Genomic DNA, 20,468 nt, shown 5'->3' with positions numbered 1-20,468 from the left:
GGGGTCGCTGGGGTCACTAGAGCATGTCTTTTTTAGATGTTTTTTTTTTTTGACAAGGCACCTCGTTCTAAGATAATATTTCCTCAGCTTAGGGATGTAATTTGCAATACTGACCAAGAAAAAATTAGGTTTCTCCTATGGGAAGGAAATAAATAAATAATATATAGCTTTTGCACTGATATGCAGTTTAGGTACTATTCTACAGTGCCTGGCATTATGCTGGATTTAAATAAAGTGGAAATCGAATCAGGGTCAGGGGACGAAGAAACTTGACAAAGAAGAATCGGTTCACACAAACCACTTATTTATTTTATTTATTATTTGATTTATATACTGCTGTTCTCCAAGACTCGCCACAATAAAATGATAAAATAACAATAACCCATAAAATAACCCATAAAATCCCCCATAAAAAAGAGATTGCTCATCAGTGGAGGTGACTCCCCTTTAATTCCCCCCCCCCCCCGTCCATCTAGCAGTCTGGAGCTCTTCCATTAGGAGCGAGGGACCTGATCTCAATAATTCATGGGGATTCTTAATCACTATGCCACAGTGGCTCAGAAGAAGCAATACCTAGAGGAGTTCTTGGGATTCTTCCTGTTCTTTCATGGGAAGAGGGTTGGCTATCTCTGGAGATGGTTCATGGTCCAAGCCCTCCACCCTCTATCCTCTGTATCCTCAGAACCTTCTTTGTGTAGAGCCACCTGGTGTAGTGGCTAAGAGCAGCAACCTCCTATCTGGGTGGCCTCGGGCCAGTCACAATTCTCTCAAAGCTTTCTCAACCTCACCTACTTCACAGGGTGTCTGTTGTGGAGAAATGAAGGGTAGGCAAGTGTAAACCACTTTGGGACTCTTTTTGGTAGTAAAAAGTGGAGTACAAAAAACAGCTCTTCTTCGACAGGCCTAAATCCTTGGTCATGACTACTGGAATATGCAAGCTCTCTAGTGTGCATGAGTTAGCAGCAGAAGAATATCCTACAGGGGGCATCTTAGAACATATGCACTAGCATATTTAGATTAGGATCTTCCTGATATTTTTCAGATATGCTTCTCCTATGACCTGACTGGATTAATTGGAGACTTCTTGTTTCTTTTACGCTTCCTTCCTGCTTGCCTCCAAAACAAACAGAATGAACAAAGAACAGTTAAACAGTTAGTTAAGACTCTCTCTCCCCCTTCTCTTTCTATGCAAAGCTGTTTCTCTTCTAAATAAAAGCATTTTATTCAGCAGCTTGGTGCTCTAATCTCTTTTCATATTTAAATATTACACCACCCCGAGACTTCACAGTGAGGGGTGGTATGTAAATTAAAGAAATATAATCATTGATTGATTAACTTACATTTGGTGCCCAATTAGGCCCTTACTCCAATTTTGCTCCCTTAGAGAAAATTCAAGCAGGTTTCCTAAGAGCCCTCTTTAATGTTCCAAGGTGTACAGCCAATGTAGTTCTCCGGCAGGAGGCAGGGTTGACAAAAGTAGAGACCAGGGCATGGACCAGGGCAATAATTAACTATTGGCTAAAAATTCATCTTCAACCTGTAGGCCTTATTCCTTCTTTCTTGTCAGTTAACCCACAACCCACTTGGTCCACAGAAATAATTAACAAACTTCTTAAAATTGGCTTAGCCCCTGATCATCTATTAGAAACGGGGCACAGGGAAGCAAAACATCTGGTCTATCAACGACTTATGGATATTGAGCTACAAAATGAGATGGCCCTACTCCCAAGCCCATATAGGTTACTAAAGTCCTGGGAGGGATTTTCTCCTGCACCATATCTAACATATATCACCTTTACTAAATTTCGATGGGCTTTTTCAAGGGCCCGGTTCAATACATTTCCATCAGCACTGCTAAGTGGAAGACTGCAGCGTGTGCCCATAGAGGACCGATTATGCCCTTGCAATTCAAGTGTAATTGAATCAATTGCCCACATATTATACTGTGACTTTTATAAGGTTGCCAGAAGCCGTTTAATCTTGCCCTTGCTATCAAGGTTTCCTGGATTTACAGATGATCATCTAATTAACATCTTGCTTGCAGATAAAGATAATTCTGTTTCTTACATGGTGGCAAAGTTTTGCTATACTGCCAGCAGAGTGCGGAAATCTTTGGCTACTGTTGATGTTGAATGACCTGACTGTCAAAATACTGTATTCATGTTTTGTGCCTTTGTCAACTCCCTGATGCCGAATGTCCTGTTAAAACGCTGTAATAATGTATGTCCGTAGATACTTTGATGCTGGTCAATGACCGTAATAAATAAATGATGATAATGATGATGATGATTGATTGATTAAACATACTTGCAAGGTCTTGCAAGATCTTGGAGCTGCTTGAGAAAATCATAGAATCATAGAATCATAAAATCATAGAATCATAGAGTTGGAAGGGGCCATACAGGCCAACTAGTCCAACCCCCTGATCAACATAGGATCAGCCCAAAGCTTCCTAAAGCATCCAAGAAAAGTGTGCATCCAACCTTTGCTTGAAGACTGCCAGTGAGGGGGAGCTCACCACCTCCTTAGGCTGCCTATTCCACTGCTGAACTACTCTGACTGTGAATTTTTTTTCCTGATATCTAGCCTATATCGTTGTCCTTGTAGTTTAAACCCATTACTGCGCGTCCTTTCCTTATGCATGTCTTTTTGTAGACACAGATGGAGAAAGAAGTTTGCCATTATAATTCAGAAAAAATTGTGGCCCAGGTAGCAACAATTTGTGAAGCCGACACTGCTATTTAATTGAATACTTATATATATGGTATGACAGAAAATATGTCGTGAAATCAGGATGGTTTGGATAAAAAAATGAGAGGAATTAGCTTGGGTACCATCTTCTTGCAGGCCCATTTGTTACCCATCTTTCAACTATCCCTTCATACAATAAAAATTTGGCACAATGAATAGAGTTTTTATTTATCCATATGGTGTAACAGGCTGTAAGCTTTAGCTCCTTTCAAAATTAAAATAAACCTTTCTTGAAGAAGACAGATATATTTATATCAATCTTGGAGCGGGAAGAGATTTTTTTTACCTGCACAACTTCTTGATCTAATCAATTAACCTTTAAAAATTCTATTTGAAAGCAATACAAATGGATAACTAAGTACATTTTTAAAAAATGGATTTAAAAGGGAATCAAACTTTCTAGGCAACTATGCAAATCGTTTAAGTCCCGCATTTCAATTCCCAGGCTCTTGTGTTTTGAAATGGAAATGCTTCCAAGTGATTCACCGATGATATGCTTATCTGCAGATTGTAATCTTGCATCTGATACGAGATGGCCTTTTAGAAATGAATTCATTAGAATAAATTATCTTATAATTGATACCATGTGTTTTACCCTGCTTTGGAATGTACATGGCGATACGGCAAGAGAAGATGAAATGAAACGGATCACAAGCATGCTAAGGAAGGAACTCATTAAGAAACCATCTGAAAATGGAGAAAAGGGCAAAGCACTTAATAGCTATTCATCATTTAGATTAGGGGGAGAGGAAAAAAACTCCTCTCCCCAGAAAACACACACACGTGAATAGGTTATGCTATGATGCATTCATTTGATATAGACCTCTGGCCTTTGTGGTATCTATCGATTTAATGCCCAACAAGTGCAATGAGAATAAAGTGTTTAGAAAAATTGGATTACGTAGCTGCTGTGTTTTCCTCACTTAATTAAATTCACTGACTATAAACACAACCGGCTATCAAACGGACAGACCGAATCCATCCCTGGTGTAGCTCTGATCTCTACTGACTCACACAGAGGTGAGGGGAGTGTTTGTTCTGATATATTTAGTGATCTTGTTGGGTTTGGCTTGCAGCTTTGAGACTCCCCCCCCCCCAAAGCCATTAATGTTGCTTTGTTGTGCCTCAAAGAATGTCTCCTTTTGCAAGTTCTGCTATTATAGATGCTCACCCTGCCTATGCCATCTATCTGAACAACCATTTGTTTTAAATATATCCTTGGTGTTATTATGCATGCATACTGGTTAGGCCTCAACCTGGATGGCCCAGACCCATCTGTTCTTACTAGACCTCAGAAACTAAGTATGGTTGGCCCTGGGTAGTACTTGGAGAAGAGACCATCAATGAATTTCATGGTGTCCATACAGAGGCAAATCACCTCTGTTTATCACTTGCTTAGGCTCTTTATGCACATGTTGGATAATGCACATCCAATGTGCTTTTGCTGTTGGGTTTTCCTGTGTGGAACAGGATAACTACAGGCCAGTGAGTCTGACTTCAGTTGCAGGGAAGATAATGGAGAAGATTTTATAGGGGGCGATCTGTAAACATCTGAAGAACAATTTGTTGATCCAGGGAAGTCATCACGGATTTGGCTCAAACAGGTCATACCAGACCAACCTGATCTCCTTCTTTGACTGAGGATTGGGCTAATTAGTTTGTGGAAGTTGATGTTGTTTACCTGGATTTCAGTAAGGCTTTTGACAAGGTTCTCCATGGTTTTCTGATGGGTAAACTGGAGGACTGCAGAATGGATTTTTCAGATGGTTAGGTGGATTGGGAACTGGTTAAAAAACCGTATCCAAATAGTATTTGTCAATGGTTTTTCTTCAGATTGGAGGGAGGTGAGCAGTGGGATGCCACAGGGCTCAGTACTAGGTCCAGTACTTCTCAACATATTTATCAATGATACTCATTAAATGTGCAGATGACACCAAAGTGAGAGGAGTAGCAAACACCCCAGAAGATACAGAATTCAATGAGATCTGAACATGCTGGAGAAGTGAGCAAATGAGAACAAGATGCAATTCAGTAAGGACATCTGGATCACAAAAATGAGAAACATACATACTGGATGGCAGATACACTTATGGGTAGCAGTATGTGTGAAGGAGATCTTGGGGTACTTGTGAACTGTAAACTAAATATAAGCATAGTTTGATGTGGCGGTAAAGAAGGTCAATGTAGTCTTGGGCTGTATCAACAGAGGCATCATGTTGAAGTCACAATAGGTCGTCATCCTGCTGTATATTGCATTGGTCAGACCACACTTGGAGTACAATGTGCTGTTCTGGAAGCCTCATTTCAAAAACGATGTGGACAAAATTGAGAAGGTTCAGAGGAGAGTGATGAGGATGATCTGGGGCCTAGGGACCCAGACCTATGAGAAAAGGCTGAGGGACTTCGGACTGTTCAGCCTGGAGAAGAAGAGGCTGGGAGGGGACATGATTGCTGTCTTTAAGTATTTGAAAGGTTGTCACTTTGAGGAGGACAGGGAGTGGGTTTTGTTGTCAGCAGAAGAAAGAACCCATAGTAATAGGTTTAAACTACATATAGAATGGTACTGGCTAGATATCAGGAGGAAAAAAATACTGTCAGAGTAGTTCAGCAGTGGAATCAGCTACCTAAGAAGGTGGTAAGCTCCCCCTCACAGGTGGTCTTTAAGCTGCGGCTATACTCCTATTTGCTAAAATGGGAAATTCCGAATGCCTCTTGAGTAGTAAGCAAGAGATTACATTTATTTGTTTAGACCATAATAGAAGTATAGAAGTGAATTCACATCCAATTGCAGATAAACAACATTTGCTTTTAAAAATTCCAGAGGCAAATTAAACCACTTTCCTATGGGGTTTTTATTGCTATAGGCTATTCAACTTGACCCCTGGCCCATGCGTGGTATCAGTTTGCTCCAGGAATTTATTTTCCACTTCCTTTCCTTGTGAATAACAGGAGAGATCACCTTCTGCATCCTGCCCAGATTGCTGTTTCCTTTTCCTAGTACTGATCTGCAGTATCTTCCCGTCTTGAAATAGCAGGTTGAATAAATTTACTTTCCCCCCCTCAAAGACTGTTATCCCCTCAAATATCATCCTGTAGAAATAGACAAATTCTGTTGAATTATAACAGTTGAATTATTCTGGCATTAGGGGCTTGTCATTCACACACTGCCGCTCTCTGCTGTGTTATAATTTAAGAGAAAGGTGAGAGAGAGCCAGCATGACAGCATCTTGCTAAAGGGGAAATAAAAAGCTCCGCTCCCTTTTGGAGGAGTGCTCTTGAGTTCCTTTTGTTCTTATAACATATGGAAATTGGATAACCTAATGGACGTCATTATGTTATTCACTTCTCTAACGACAGCAAGATGAGATCGGAATCAGATATTGCAAGGATTTCTAACCTCATGTTTACAGTCTAATCTAATGTAAAGCAGGAACGTTCCCTGAGAAGTAGAAGGGGGTGAGAACCTCCATTTCGATTTGCATGTTCTTCTCCTGCCCTTGTCCTCAAGCTGATTCTGGCACTGGGGAAGGGACAGGGAACCCGCTAGTTAAGAGTGGTGACTAATCTGGAGACCTGGGTTTGGTTTCCCACTCCTTCACAGGAAGCCAGCTGGGTGACCTTGGGCTAGTCACAATTCTCTTACAGCTGTTCTCACAGAGCTGTCATCTCAGAGATCTCAGCCTCACCTACCTCCCAGGATGAATGTTGTGGGGGAAAGGATGGGAAAAGTGCTACTTTTGGGTAGTTGGGTAGCAGGGTATAAATATATCTTCTTGTGCCTCAAATTCTCCCTGCTAATCCCTCCCACTTAGATCCAATGAATGAAAATCCACAGATTTTTGTCCATTGGTCCATAGATATAGTAGAACAAGTACACAGTTGACATGTTAAAATGAACATACATATTTTGTTTGATCCTTCATCAGCTGTACATCAGAACTGAACTGCAGACAATCAGATTTGGTGGACTGTCTTCTCTCAGGCCCTCTAGTTGAGAAAAAGTTAGAACATGTCAGGAGGTGATTCTTGGGGAAAAACAGGCTGGCTCTGCATTAACACCAGATACATACACCAAGAATCCTGTGGCATACTGAACTAATAGCATACGAGTCTTCTTTTTCCAACAATAAATACTCTAATTTTATTGAATCGGCCTATCATGATAGTATACCCTACTGAGTTCCTTTTGAGCTTCCTTATGAAATCACTGTAGAAGGGGGAAAGTATGTTTTTCTACAGTCCTTGTTCAAGTTCCCTTCAATTACACGCCTGGGTTGATTAAAACAGAAAGAAAAAGAACCACCCCCACCCCTGTCGTTATGAAGCTAACTTATACTGAGTGAAGCTATTGGCTCTTTAATCTCATGTATTATCTACTCCAACAAGCAGCAATTCTCCTAAGTATGGAGCAGCCAAAGATCTTTGTTGTTGAGGGGCATTAATGGAGAAAGTGGTCCCACGGGTCCTAGATTGTTTAGGGCTTTAGAGGTTAAAAGCCAAACCCAAATTTGGATCCAGTGCAGCTGGGAAAGTATTGGTAGACTATGAGTTATCCGTCTTGATCCTGTAAGGAGCCGCAGTTTGGGCCAGTTGAAGTTTCCAAGTGAGATACAAGGGTAGCCCTGCGTAGAGTGAGCTGCAGAAGCCTAGCCTGGAGGTGACTGTTGCATGGATCACAGTGATCAGTGTCAACAAGTAAGGTCCTAGCTGCCGTGCCTGGTGGAGATGGTAAAAAGTCTGGCAAGCAGTATTAGTGACATGGGCCTGCATAGAAAGTATGGTGTCCAGGATCACACCCAGGCTCTTGACAGTGGTCCAAGTTGTTAATTGGTCTCCGTCAAGAACCGGGAGCTGAAAGCCATCGCTTGGGATACTCTGTCCCAGCCAGAGCATCTTAGTCTTAACTGGATTTAACTTCAGTCGACTCCATTTGCCATTTGAGCCAGTCTGCTATGGCTTCTGGACATCTGGCTAAGGTGTTGGGAGGTGTCAATGGATGGCCATCCATCAGCAGATACAGCTGGGTGTCATCAGCATATTGATGATACCCAGCACCAAAGCTCTGGATTATTTGGGCGAGGGGACACATGTAGATATTAAATAACATTCCCTGTGGAACCCCAAAATTTAGGGCATAGCTCTGGGAGGTACTGTCCCCTAATGCCACCCTCTGTCCCCAACCTTGGAGAAAGAAAAAGAAGAGTTGGTTCTTATAAGAAGGAGTCTCAAAGCAGCTTACCATTGCCTTCCCTTTCCTCTTCCCACAACAGACACCCTGTGAGGTGGGTGAGGCTGAGAGAGCACTGATATCACTGCTCGGTCAGAACAGCTTTATCGGTGCTGTGTTGAGCCCAAGGTCACCCAGCTGGCTGCATGTGGAGGAGGAACGGGAAATCAAACCTGGCTCGCCAGATTAGAAGTCGGTGCTCTGAACCACTACACCAAACAGGCTCTCAAAAGAAAGGACTGCAATCATTTCAGGACTGTGCCCCATATCCCCATGTTGGCTAGGTGTTGGGCAAGTGGTCCATTTACACAAATAAACATCTTTTCCACATGAAAATGAGCAGATCCACAGATTAGTCCAAATGCGTAAAGAAGCTCTAAGAGACAGTGAATGAGGGACAGACATTCTACCCTGTGACTGAGGGTTCATTCATGTTGCCTTCTTAATATTCCCACTCAGAGGGCCACTCAGCCTCTGCCACTTGTCCTTGTTACTACAGAAAGGCTACAGTTTGTCTTTCCAAGGGGCCGGGATCTTTCTCATCAGTCAGCTCCTCTTGAGGGAGAGCAGAGCTCTCCTCGTAGCCCATGCAGAGTGAAACGTAATGGACCAGAAAAGACGGAATCGATAAAGTGCTCATTCGAGGGAAAGTGCTCTAGGAGAAGGAAATGCACTGTCATGATTGGCCTCGACTGTTTTCTATTTGAGATGGAATCTTTGTGCATACCGATGAGCATGTGGTTTTCAAGTCCCACAAAACTGAGCACAAACACCATTTCCCGCATTTCTTTCACTGCGCTGAAATCGGTTTCTTTCTGTGGATCAATGGAGAATGCACTAAAGAGTAACAAAAGGGAGGGCGAAATGTCCCTGCTCCTAAAAGGGGTGGGAGGTGAGTGATTTCTGGGCCAACTCTCTAAATTCTCAAGCACAGAGGTCAATAGAACCTTTTCCATTAACTTCACTGGAGAGGAGCTTTGACTCCCAGGGTAAATCCGATTGATTAAAACAAGTCCTTCGTTTTCAGAGATTAACAGAAGTAGAAGAAGAAGAGTTGGTTTTCATACTCTGCTTTTTCACTACTCAAAGGAGTCTCGAAGCGGCTTACATTTGCCTTCCCTTCCACTCCTCACAACAGACATCCTAGAATCATAGAATCATAGAATAATAGAGTTCGAAGGGACCGCATGGGTCATCTAGTCCAACCCCCTGCACTATGCAGGACACTCACATCCCAATCACTCATCTACTGTAACCTGCCATCCCTTTGCCTTCACAGAATCAGCCTCTCCGTCAGATGGCTATCTAGCCTCTGTTTAAAAATTTCCAAAGATGGAGAACCTAATACCTCCCGAGGAAGCCTGTTCCACTGAGAAACTGCTCTGTCAGGAACTTCTTCCGGATGTTTAGATGGAATTTATTTTGAATTAATTTCATCTCATTCTGTGAGGTAGGTGGGGCTGAGAGAGTCCTGATATTACTGAAGAAGAAGAGTTGGTTTTTATATGCTGCTTTTCTCTACCAGAAGGAGTCTAAAAGTGGCTTACAGTCGCCTTCCCTTTCCTCTCCCCACAACAGACAACCTGTGAGGCAGGTGGGGCTGAGAGAGCTCTGACAGGACTGCTCTGTGAGAACAGCACTATCAGGGCTGTGACAAGCCCAAGGTCACTCAGCTGGCTGCATGCGGAGGAGTGGGGAATCCAACTCAGCTCGCCAGAGTAGAAGCTGTGTTGGTGCTCTTCTCATCACACCACGCTGGCTCTCAGGGCCTCAATGGATTCATGCTCTTCCGAGACCACTGACATCAGTCATTTTAGAATGGGGTAATTCTGTCTACCACATTGAAGTGTGGTAGCTGAAGAAGTGTGCCTACACACAAAACCTTATACCCTGAATGAAACTTCGCTAGTCTTAAAGGTGCCTCTGGACCCAAATGTTGTTCCGTCTCCCACACTGTAAGTCAGGGGTAGTCAACCTGTGGTCCTCCAGATGTTCATGGACTACAATTCCCACAAGCCCCTGCCAGCAAATGCTGGCAGGGGGTTGTGGGAACTGTAGTCCATGAACATCTGGAGGACCACAGGTTGACTACCCCTGCTAAGTGATACACAAACTATTATCTTTACAATGCAAGGAATCCCCTTACACAAGGGATGTTTACATTAAAATCACCACGTTTGTGGCTGCAACATCTTACAGGTTGCTGCAAATCCAAGGATGCTTTGCCTTGAGATTCATATAGAGACAGACACTAGAAGCCTGAAGAGGAGAAACTGCCGGCAAGGTGCAGCGATTCAGAGTGGAGGCCTCTAATCTGGAGAGCTGGATTTGTTTCCCCACTCCTCCACATGCAGCCAGCTGGGTGACCTTGGGTCAGTCGCAGTTCTCAGTGCTCTCTCAACCCCACCTACCTCACAGGGTGTCTGTTGAGAGGAGAGGAAGGGAAGGCACTTTGAGACTCCTTGTTCCTCGCTGGCAGCTACTAGGACATCTGGCAGTTGGGCAGGGGCAGAAATGGGGCAGGGGCAGAAACCCCCACCTCATCTGGCCCTCCAGTGCTTCAAGGGGGACAGCAGGTGGCAGAATCTAGACCATCCGCATCTGAGTCACCATCAGGTCAGCACCTCTGTGTATCGAGAGATTCACTTTGTCAGGAGCATCAGGGCATTCTGTACCTGTAAGAGAAGGGCTTGGGAATCATGTGGGGTTGCTCAGCACTCAGGTGGGTGGGGCTCCCCACCCACTGCTGTGTTTTGTGCAGGGTAACTCTGCCAGCTGGCAGGGCATGTGGACTAGTGTCCTGGCACTACCTTTGTCCCCACCACACTCCTGTAGCTGCCTTGAGCAGCCCCCAAGGCACCTACCAGCCTAGAGTGTGGGATTCATGTGAATCTTAGGGATTGCTGCTCCCTGCCCCCTAACTGCCAGGTTCGGGAGCCAGAGGCACCGTGACCAGCACAGCTTGTCCCTCTGTCGCTGGCCAAGGGGCTGGAGAAGGAGGGCCTTGCTTACCGGTTTGTCAGTGCAGTTTTGCATGTGTTCTTTGTTCCCATGCTGAAAGGCTTAGGAAGCTGCCCAGTGGGCACCATGCCACGCCCCTGCAAACCCACAGGTCTGCTGTCACCCCGCCAGAATGCAGCTGCAGTGCTGTTGGATGGGTGGAAGTGCATGGGGAAGTGCTGCACCAGCGTAAACACCCCCAAGTTATGCCGGCTTTGGGGTCACTCGGCTCCCTATTCCAATTGCCCCCCCCCCTGAATTGTGCTGTAGTTTTGTATTTGGAGGGAGGGAATCTTTCCTTGTAGCCTATCCTGTCTAGGGGAGGAGGAGCCTGGCCCATCACTAATCCACCTCACTGACTATAGCTGCTTATTTCTTCATTGCAAGAGCTAGAATTACTGTCAGGCTTGTCATGGTTAAAGAAGCACTGAGCTTTCTTTGTTAAATATAATGAGAATTAATGATTCTCTCTCTCTCTCTCTCTCTCTGGACTCCACACACAAGGGGTCTTTTCTCCTTATTGGTTGAGACAGACGGTTCAGTGTGCTTCCACTATCTCCAAAGAAGAGGCTAATGACACGTTCTGAAATCAGAAAGGGACACTTCATATCAAGAAGCCCAACTTCAATATTTGCATCTTTCGTGGCAGGGCAGAATTAACTAATCCATCTACTTATTCTAACCCTTTCTGCGAGCCATTTTTATGTTCACCTCCGTGTGTTGTGAAGTGCCAGGCTGAGGATGCAAATCTGTGAGCGCAGAAGTGCCCCGGAAATTATGAATACTGGAAACTGTATTTTGAATTATAGATCACCCCCATTATAATTAACTATCCTGCATGAGTATTTTTTGCAATTGTTGGTGTGCTATCCTTCCCAAATCCTCTTAGTTGGACAGAGTAGGCACATCTCAAGCCATTTTCTAGTGAAAAGCTCAGTCCAATTCCGATGTGATGTAGTGGTTAAGTGCGGTGTCCTCTAATCTCTGCCTGCAGCCAGCTGGGTGACCTTGAGCCAGTCACAGTTCTCTATGAACTGTTCTCACAGAACAGTTCTCTCAGGGCTCTTATTTAAGCAAGTGTAGCAAGGATGTATGTGCGTGTGTGAGGGGGGGGGGTAGTACAATCAGGCAGTGTGTAAATGCCTGAAAAGTCACTTGCACTAAATAGCATGGTTCCCATGAACAAAGCAATGATCAAACTGATCATCCCAAAATTGGGTCTCTGCTGGCAGCTGGCAAACAGGGTGCAAACAGAACCAACCGGTGGGTGTTCAGGCATCCCTACCCTAATAGCAAATGAAGCAAAGGCCATCGTTTAAACCAGGGGCAGGGGCTCATGGGAATTGTAGTCCATGAACATCTGGAGGACCACAGGTTGACTACCCCTGGTTTAAACCACCCCCATACACAAAAACTCTCCCACAGTCTAGCATGGAATTTCTGGACGCAAACGGAGGTTTATGTGTGCATGCCAGATGTGGATACATATTTGCATCCCCATTGCAGCACTCATCTGGGCCCCATGGAATATGATGGATGTATCTTTTGATGTGCAGAGGAATGTGCGCCCTCCTCCCTCCATGGCCACTATTTTTGCGCAAGAGTAATTGTGTGAAATTAGAGCTAGATCTACTCTGGTATGTGGTGATTTATTTAGAGACAAATTCTGTTAGGATGACCTCTGGAGGGAGGCTGCATCCTTTGCCTTTAACAGCAATAGATCCCACTGAAGAAGAAGAAGAAGAAGTTGGTTTTATATTCTGCTTTTCACTGGCCAAAGGAGTCTCCAAGTGGCTGACAATCGCCTTCCCCTCCTCTCCCCACAACAGGCACCCTGTGATGTAGTTGAGGTGAGAAAGCTCTGAGAGAACTGCTCAGGAAGAACAGCTCTGTGACTGGCTGAAGGTCACCCAGCTGTCTGCATATAGAGGACTGGGGAATCAAACCTGACTCTCCAGATTACAAGTCACCGTTCTTAACCATTACACCAAACTGGTTCTGTCTTTATTTCTGCCCATGAAACTAATGCTAGAGCAGCAGTTCTCAACCTCCTTATGGTCGTGATCCCAACTGGGGCGGGGGCAGCGTGTGCATGTGCAGGGGCAGCATGCACAGGCGCACGCAGGTGCACAGGGGCGGGCACACAGGCACACAACAATCTGGAGGCAGCATGGAGGCTGCCGTTGCCATGGTTTTGCCTCTGCCGACTGCCACCTCTGCCACCTGCCGCCTGCCGCCACCTGCCACCGCCTGCTACTGCTGCCACCGGCTACTGCCTGCTATCGCCTGTTTCCGCTGCCACCAGCTGCTGCCACCGCCCACCACCACCACTGACTGCTGCTGCCGCCGCTGCAGCAACCACCAACCTGGTGACGCCGCAGAAGGGGCCAGACAACTCCACTTGGGGTTGGGACCCCAAGGTTGAGAACTACTGTGCTAGAGGAACTGGAGGTGGAAGTAAAGGTTGGGGTAGGTGACACTTACCAACTCAGGGTGTTTGCAAAGGAAGATTGGTCTGACTATCCAGAATTTTAAGGATGTGTACATTTGCACCATTAACGCCCCTTGGAAGAGGCCCCCCCGACCCTTCTTGTATAATCTTATGTTCTGTGTATAAATTGGTCCAGTGTGATTCAAAGTCAAAAGAACACGTTATTTTCTCCCCTCCCCCCCCTTTTTTTTAAATAAGTGACAGCGTGAGTCTGTGTAGCTAGGCACTGCAGGTGGGAGTGGCCAGCACAGATTCAAAGAAGAACTCCTGCTGGCAACCTTGTCGCAGACTCTGTTTCTTAAAGCTCCCGTAGAATCAGTTCGTCTCATTCATCTGCAGAAATATATCAAGGGCTGGGAGCAGAAGATGTCCGCGATGAAAAGAAATGCCTCGTGTGCCCTGCTGTTGGGAGGGAGTGATGGGGAAGACAGGAGGTGTGGCCCCACCTGGCTGGAGACTGCAACGGGAAGCATGTTTATCCTGAAGCAAGTCACCCAGACCTAAGGGCGACTTACTTAGCTGTAACGCAGATGATCAGGCTATATGTGGAGAAAGCCTGTGGATTTGAGAGGGTGAAGTATGAATCATGGGAGCTGGAAGGGGCCATACAGGCCATCTAGTCCAACCCCCTGCTCAATAGTGAATCAGCCTAAAGCATCCAGGATAAGGATTTCCAGCTATGGGATGGTTTCCAGCTATGGGATGGAAAATTCCTAGAGATTTGGGGGTGCAGCTGAGGAGGTCGGGGAGTAGAGGGACTTTGGTAGAGTATAATGCCATAGACTTCTGCCTTGAAGGCAGCCATTTTCTCCAAGGTAACTGATCTAAGGGAATGGCGGTATAAAAGTTTGATAATAAATAAAATAATTAATAAATAAAATAAATAAATCTCTGTCCTCTGGAGATCAGTTGCAGTTCCAGGAGATCTCCAGGCCCCACCTGGAGGTTAGTAACCCTATACTTTAACAATCCCACCATGGGTTCTTTCCCCCAGACACCACCAAGTGTTACCCAAATTAGAGTTAAATAACAATGGGATCTTCACCAATGTATACTAGGGTTATTCACTTAGAAACTCTCAAGGAACCAGACCAGATGGGAAACAAAAATGATTTTTATTGAGAAGAATTTAAGTAGAACTAGCAAACTTGCACATGGAAATAAACTAAATACACACACAAAACAAAATCAGAGTTGAGATGGTATGATGGGGAGTATGGGGGGGTAAAAATATAGTTACCATCGTGATGTGTAGAAGTCCGTGGGAGAAACGGCCAACGCTTCTAGAAGACAAAAGTGCAAATGGTTCCTTGACAACTCTGGGATTAGAAGGTGGGAAATAGACTAGGTGGGGTAGACTGTTAATTGTGACTAATGGAGTTCTGCAGGTGAGGCAGGAAGGAAACAGCACTTAAGAGTTGATGAGATTCATGACACTCTTAGGGGCACCATTGTCCTGCAAATGGGCATTGATCTAGAGTGGGGAGAGAAAACCCAGCAGTTGACTAGCCGCTGTGGATCCATAATTATGTCATCTGAAGCGGGGGTCATCAACTCCCGGTCTGCAGCCCGGTAGCGGCCCGCGAAGGCCACCGTACTGGGTCGCCGGCAGCCGCGCCTGCCTCCCCCCCCGCAGCAAGAAGCTCGGCAGGCCCGACTAGCTTCTTGCTGCGAGAGGGAGGGGAAGAGGCAGGCGCGGCTGCTGGCATGCCGGTGATGCAAACGCGCATGCGCGGAAACTACGTGCGCCGTTAGCGTCCCCTGGTGGTGAAAACGCGCATGTGTGGCAACTCCGTGCATGTGCGTTTGCAGAGCAATATAATAGTGAGGTCCCTTCGAAATTGAGGAGGGGTCTGGCCTCCCCTCAAAAATTTTAACTCTTTCTTATCTGAATGTTTCTTTTAACTCCTTATTATAGAACTGAACACGTGTGTGGGAAATATGCTTTTGAGTACCAAAAAATGGCGCAGCGGCAACAAGAGATTGAAGGAATTTTTTGCAGGTAGTTTTTTGGGTTGTTCGTTTGTTTTGCAAAGAGCCTGGATGCCTTTCAAAGGGCAGTTTTTGCACTGAAAGTTGGACACCGCAGACATGCAGCATAGAATTTGTACGGAGTAAATAGAGATGTAATAGACAGAATGCTGGACTGCGCCTAGATTTGACTCTCCATTTAGCTGCGAAGCAAACTAGGTGGCCCTTGGCCCAGTCACTGTCTCCCCCAAACTAACTATCTCACAGGGTTTTGGGGAGGATAAAATGCCACCCTTTGAGCAGCGCAAGGGGAAAGCTTGTTTTGCTAACATTACATTGCAACACATGCAGCAGACTGTGGGTGGCTCAGCTGAAGGAAAGCCTTGACGTCACGTTCTCCCGCTTTCCCCCTCATAGCTTGGTGATTTTTCAGAAGCCTGTGATTTTGATCCAGCCTTTTGCAATTGATCCAAACACTGCAAGTTTTAAATGCCATCGTGTCGCAACCAACTCACAGCAATCCCTCGTGGCATTTTCAAGACTAAGATACGAGCCGAGGTGGTCTGCCGTTGCCTTTCTTGGCATAGCTCCTTTGGGTTTCCTTGGTGGTCTCCCGTCTAAGTACTAACTGTGGCCAAGCTCTGGCTGTTTAGGTTTTTATGTGAGGACCACACCGGCTCTCTCAGTGAGAGAGATTCATGCATTTGATGTTCTTCTTGAGTGGCTTCACTGGCCAGCAGGGTCGATGAGAACTTCCTTTGGAAGATTAGCCTCATCGGGGGAACGACACACAGCCAAACTAGCACTCTGGTTCACTTACAATAAGCTATTAGCATTCTTCACCTTTTACCACTTACTGACTCAGTGGTTACTGATCTGGCAACATTCCAGTTCAGCACTCTTACTTTGTCCATGTCTCTGAGTGCTGCTTTGGTCACATTTTTACTGGGAAGCTGAAGAACTCTGGGAAAGAAACTTCACCTTACATGCTGAGTGTTTTATTGCTTTAGCTGGATTTAGAAGAAGAAGAACAACAAGAAGAAGAAGAGTTGGTTCTTATAGGCCACTTTTCTCTACCTGAAGGAGTCTCGAAGCAGCTTACATTCGCCTTCCCTTTTCTCTCCCCACAACAGACACCCTGTGACACCACTATACCAAGCTGTACATAATTGTGTATGTACAATGCTTTGAGCTTGCCTCGGAAGGGTGGTTTATAAATGTAATAAATAATAACCACCGCTTGCCATTAGCCCCCAAGCCTCCCTCAGTACGAGTTGAGCCAATGCTCTTTGCAGTTTCCACTGTTCTTTAATGTTATTCTTGTTATGGTGTTAATGTTATTGTTGTTATCACTTTGTTATTACTATAAACGGAATCACCTGTATCATTTCATGTTTCATGTAAACTGCCCTGAGCCTATGGGGAGGGCAGTATATAAATAAATAAATTATGTGTAGTTAAGATTTGTTGTTGTTGTTAGGTGCAAAGTCGTGTCCAACCCATTGTGACCCCATGGACAATGATCCTCCAGGCCTTCCTGTCCTCTACCATTCCTCGAAGTCCATTTAAGTTTGCACCTACTGCTTCAGTGACTCCATCCAGCCACCTCATTCTCTGTTGTCCCCTTCTTCTGTTGCCCTTGATCGCTCCCAGCATTAGGCTCTTCTCCAGGGAGTCCTTCCTTCTCATGAGGTGGCCAAAGTATTTGAGTTTCATCTTACACAGTGGTTTTGGAAAAGGCTTTCTGCATGTGCTCAGTTTATAGATCAGTCTGATGTAGGCTGAGTCCACAAGATCCCCATGGTATTGCTTGAAAGTAGCAACCTTTGTTTGATGTGATATGCATATAATGAACTGTTTTTCTGAAATATTTTGACTTGGAAAGAAAATTCATAATATTATTTTGAAAGTGAAGAATCTTTTGGTTGAGGTGATATGATTATAGTTGATTGTGGTTGTGTTTGAGAAATTCTGAGTTGGAAGGAAACTTTATTGTCAATGAGTTACTGAATAAGTTTCTTGAAAATGAGACATCCACCTCGGGGCTCATTTTGACTTGGAACCTTCTTTGGAAATGCATGGTTGGAATTTTTAAAAAGGTTTTGCCATCATCAGTTTCTAGTTCTTCTCTTCCTTGGGCTGGAACCATAGCATGGGGGAGAAAGGGTTAGGGTTATTAAAACATATGGTCATCAAGGCCAGATTAGGAAATTCCTGGAGATTTGGGGGGTGGAGCCAGGGAAGGGGCGACTTTGAAGAGGGGAGGATCTCAGCAAGGTTAAAATGCTACCCCAGAGTAGCATTTTCACCCCAGAGCCATTTTCTCCAGAGGAATCTCTCTGTGTGGTCTGGAGACTAGTTATAATGCTGAGAAATTTCCTGATCCCACCTGGAGGTTGGAAAGTCTGGGCACAAATCTTTCACCTGACACTATTTTCCAGGTATCTCCTACTTTCCCCATTGAGGAAAATATATATAGTCTTTTGGTACACATAAGTTATCTGAAGAGGGAAAACTATGGTTTCCCAGTTCATGACATATTATGCCTAAGTCCCTTCTCCCAGGGCATTGGGTTACAGTTAGGGTTTCCTACCTCCAGGTGAGACCTGGAGATCTCCCAGAATTAAAACACTTCTCCAGATGACAGAGATTTGTTCCTCTGGACTAAATGGATGCTTTGGAGATGTCACATCTTCAGCAAGTTCCTTCCCTTCCCCAAATTCTGCCCACCCTAGTCTCCCAACCAGGAGCTAGCAACTAGGGTTTTAGGAGATTAGGGGTGGAGCCTGGAGAGGGTGGAGTTGGAGAGGGGAGGGAACTCAGCAGGGTAGTGGTACCTCTAAAGGGCCCTTTTCTTCCAGGGGAACTGATCTCTGTAGTCTGGAGGCCAGTTGTAATTCTGAGCAGATTCCTGCAGCTCTCCTGGCAGTCTGAGTCCTGGTTCAGAGCAGACCTTGTAGAGTTCTAAGGATGGAACTCACGGTGCATCTCTGATCAGCAAGATGCTAGTGAAGAAGGCCCAGGGCCAAGGTAAGGAAGGTCACCTTTGCCATACAGTTTGCCCTCCCTGTCGGACTCATCCGGAAGTCCTCGCCTTGAATCCCCCTTCTGCTCCAAACTCACTAGGAAGCCAACTGAGTAGCAAAAGGGAAAGCACTCTTGTCCTCTGAGGGAAAGTGCAAGGAGGAGTGACATAAAAGGAGTGAAATGCTCAGAATACTGGGTAGTGAGATCCCTGCGTTTAATACTGAACAGCTGGTTTCAAGGCGGAGTGTAAAATCCACACAAAAAGGTCAGCCGTGACTGTGACACAGCATTTTGCAAACCCCATGAGGACTCCCACACGGGCAGAAAACTTTCTAACCGCCCCCCAACGCCTCCCCCCACTTGCAAACAGCATAATTGTGAAAGTAAAACCAGCAGAGTACAGATGCCTTTTGGGGTTGCTGCAAAACAGCGGCTGTGGCAAGGAGGTGACAACCAGGAGGAGAGATGGTTGCAGCAGAAGGGGAGAAGGAGGTTAGGAGAACAGGAGTTCGGGGCGAGAGGGAAGAGGGGGAGGGATTTCCCCCAATTTCTCATGGGCCCCCCTCATGTACATTTTTAGCAATCAGATGTCTCGGCCAAGATTTCTTTTTTTTTTAAGAAGCAGAATTAAAGTATTCTAAGTAAGTACTGCTCTCCAGAGACATTACATTATCCAGCTACCACCCGGTAGGAGAAGGACTTGAAGGAGAAACACAGGTATATGACTATATGTCATGACATGGAGGGCTGCCCTCTCAGGATTGAGAAATACCAGGAGATTTGGGGAGTGGAGTTTGGGGGAGGCCAGGGCTTGGGGGGAGAAGGGACTTCCCCTTCCAAACTGGCCATATGCTTCCCGTGAATTGAAATCCGTTGCCAGGAGATGAATTGTAACAGCGGGAGAGCTCCAACCACCTCCTGGAGATTGGCAACCCTATGTCATGCCGCAGAGTCCCCTGCAAGTGCCTTTGAAATGGTCAGAGATTATATAAAAGTAGTTCTTGGTGCAACTGCATTACAAGCGGACCTGACGGCATCCTCGGAACAGGAGAACATTAGCAGCTGGCTGCATTCTTCTTGTTTTTTTTTTTAAGAGGTTTAAAAATAAAATTCTTTTCATTGCAAAACACACACTCACAAAAACACCCCACCCTGAAATGACCACGAAGAATCTTCTGTTGAAAGGCTGTTTATTAAAGCAAGCTTGGATTTGCTACACGGTCCTTTCTTTTGCTACGGCACAATACTCCCCTGTGTTCCGCACCGCAATGGCTGGTGCCCAACTTCAAAACAGAGGTCATTTTCATTCCTTCTACTGTTCCTCCCTGTCCAGTAACGCTGTAATCACGACAACTGGATGTCACAACACATCAAAGGTACCCGGAGGAAATTGTTTGCCCCGGATGATTATGCTTATAATTAAGAGCATACAAGGGATTTCTTTTTATTCAGCAGCATGGCATAAAATTAAAGTTGCGTCAGACAGGATCGAGTGCAGCCAGGAACGGCCTTCTGGTGTCGGTGGCAAAGCACTAGTGACCGTCATAAAGAGAGAAAAATCTTAGCCCTAAAGGCCTGCCTGCACTAGAGTTTTGAAAGCAAGTCGTCAACATATTGGCGGCAGCTGGGCCGTGAAGCCGCTATTTGCTCTGCAGATATTTACAAGTGACAACATTTATTTCAAGGCCTAGAAAATATCACTGACTGATTTCTGCAGAGCAGTCTGCTCCTAAAGAAGAAGAGTTGTGTTTTGTTTGTACCCTGCTTTTTACTGCCTGAAAGAGTCGTAAAGTGGCTTACAAACACTTTTCCTTTCCTCTCTCCATAATAGACACCCTGTGAAAGAGGTGGGACTGAGAGAGCCCTGACAGAACTGCTCTTCCAGAAGTTCTGAAAGATAATTTGGCTTTTAACAGCCCTGGAGCATCAAGGAAAGGTGCAGGACCTCTTTACCAAGAAACCGTCAGAGTGGCATTTGAGATATGGTTAAAGCCAAATAAA

The sequence above is a fragment of the Paroedura picta genome, chromosome 6 (assembly GCF_049243985.1).
Source record: "Paroedura picta isolate Pp20150507F chromosome 6, Ppicta_v3.0, whole genome shotgun sequence".
In the NCBI taxonomy this organism is placed as follows: Eukaryota; Metazoa; Chordata; class Lepidosauria; order Squamata; family Gekkonidae; genus Paroedura; species Paroedura picta.
This window is presented reverse-complemented; position numbering follows the sequence as displayed.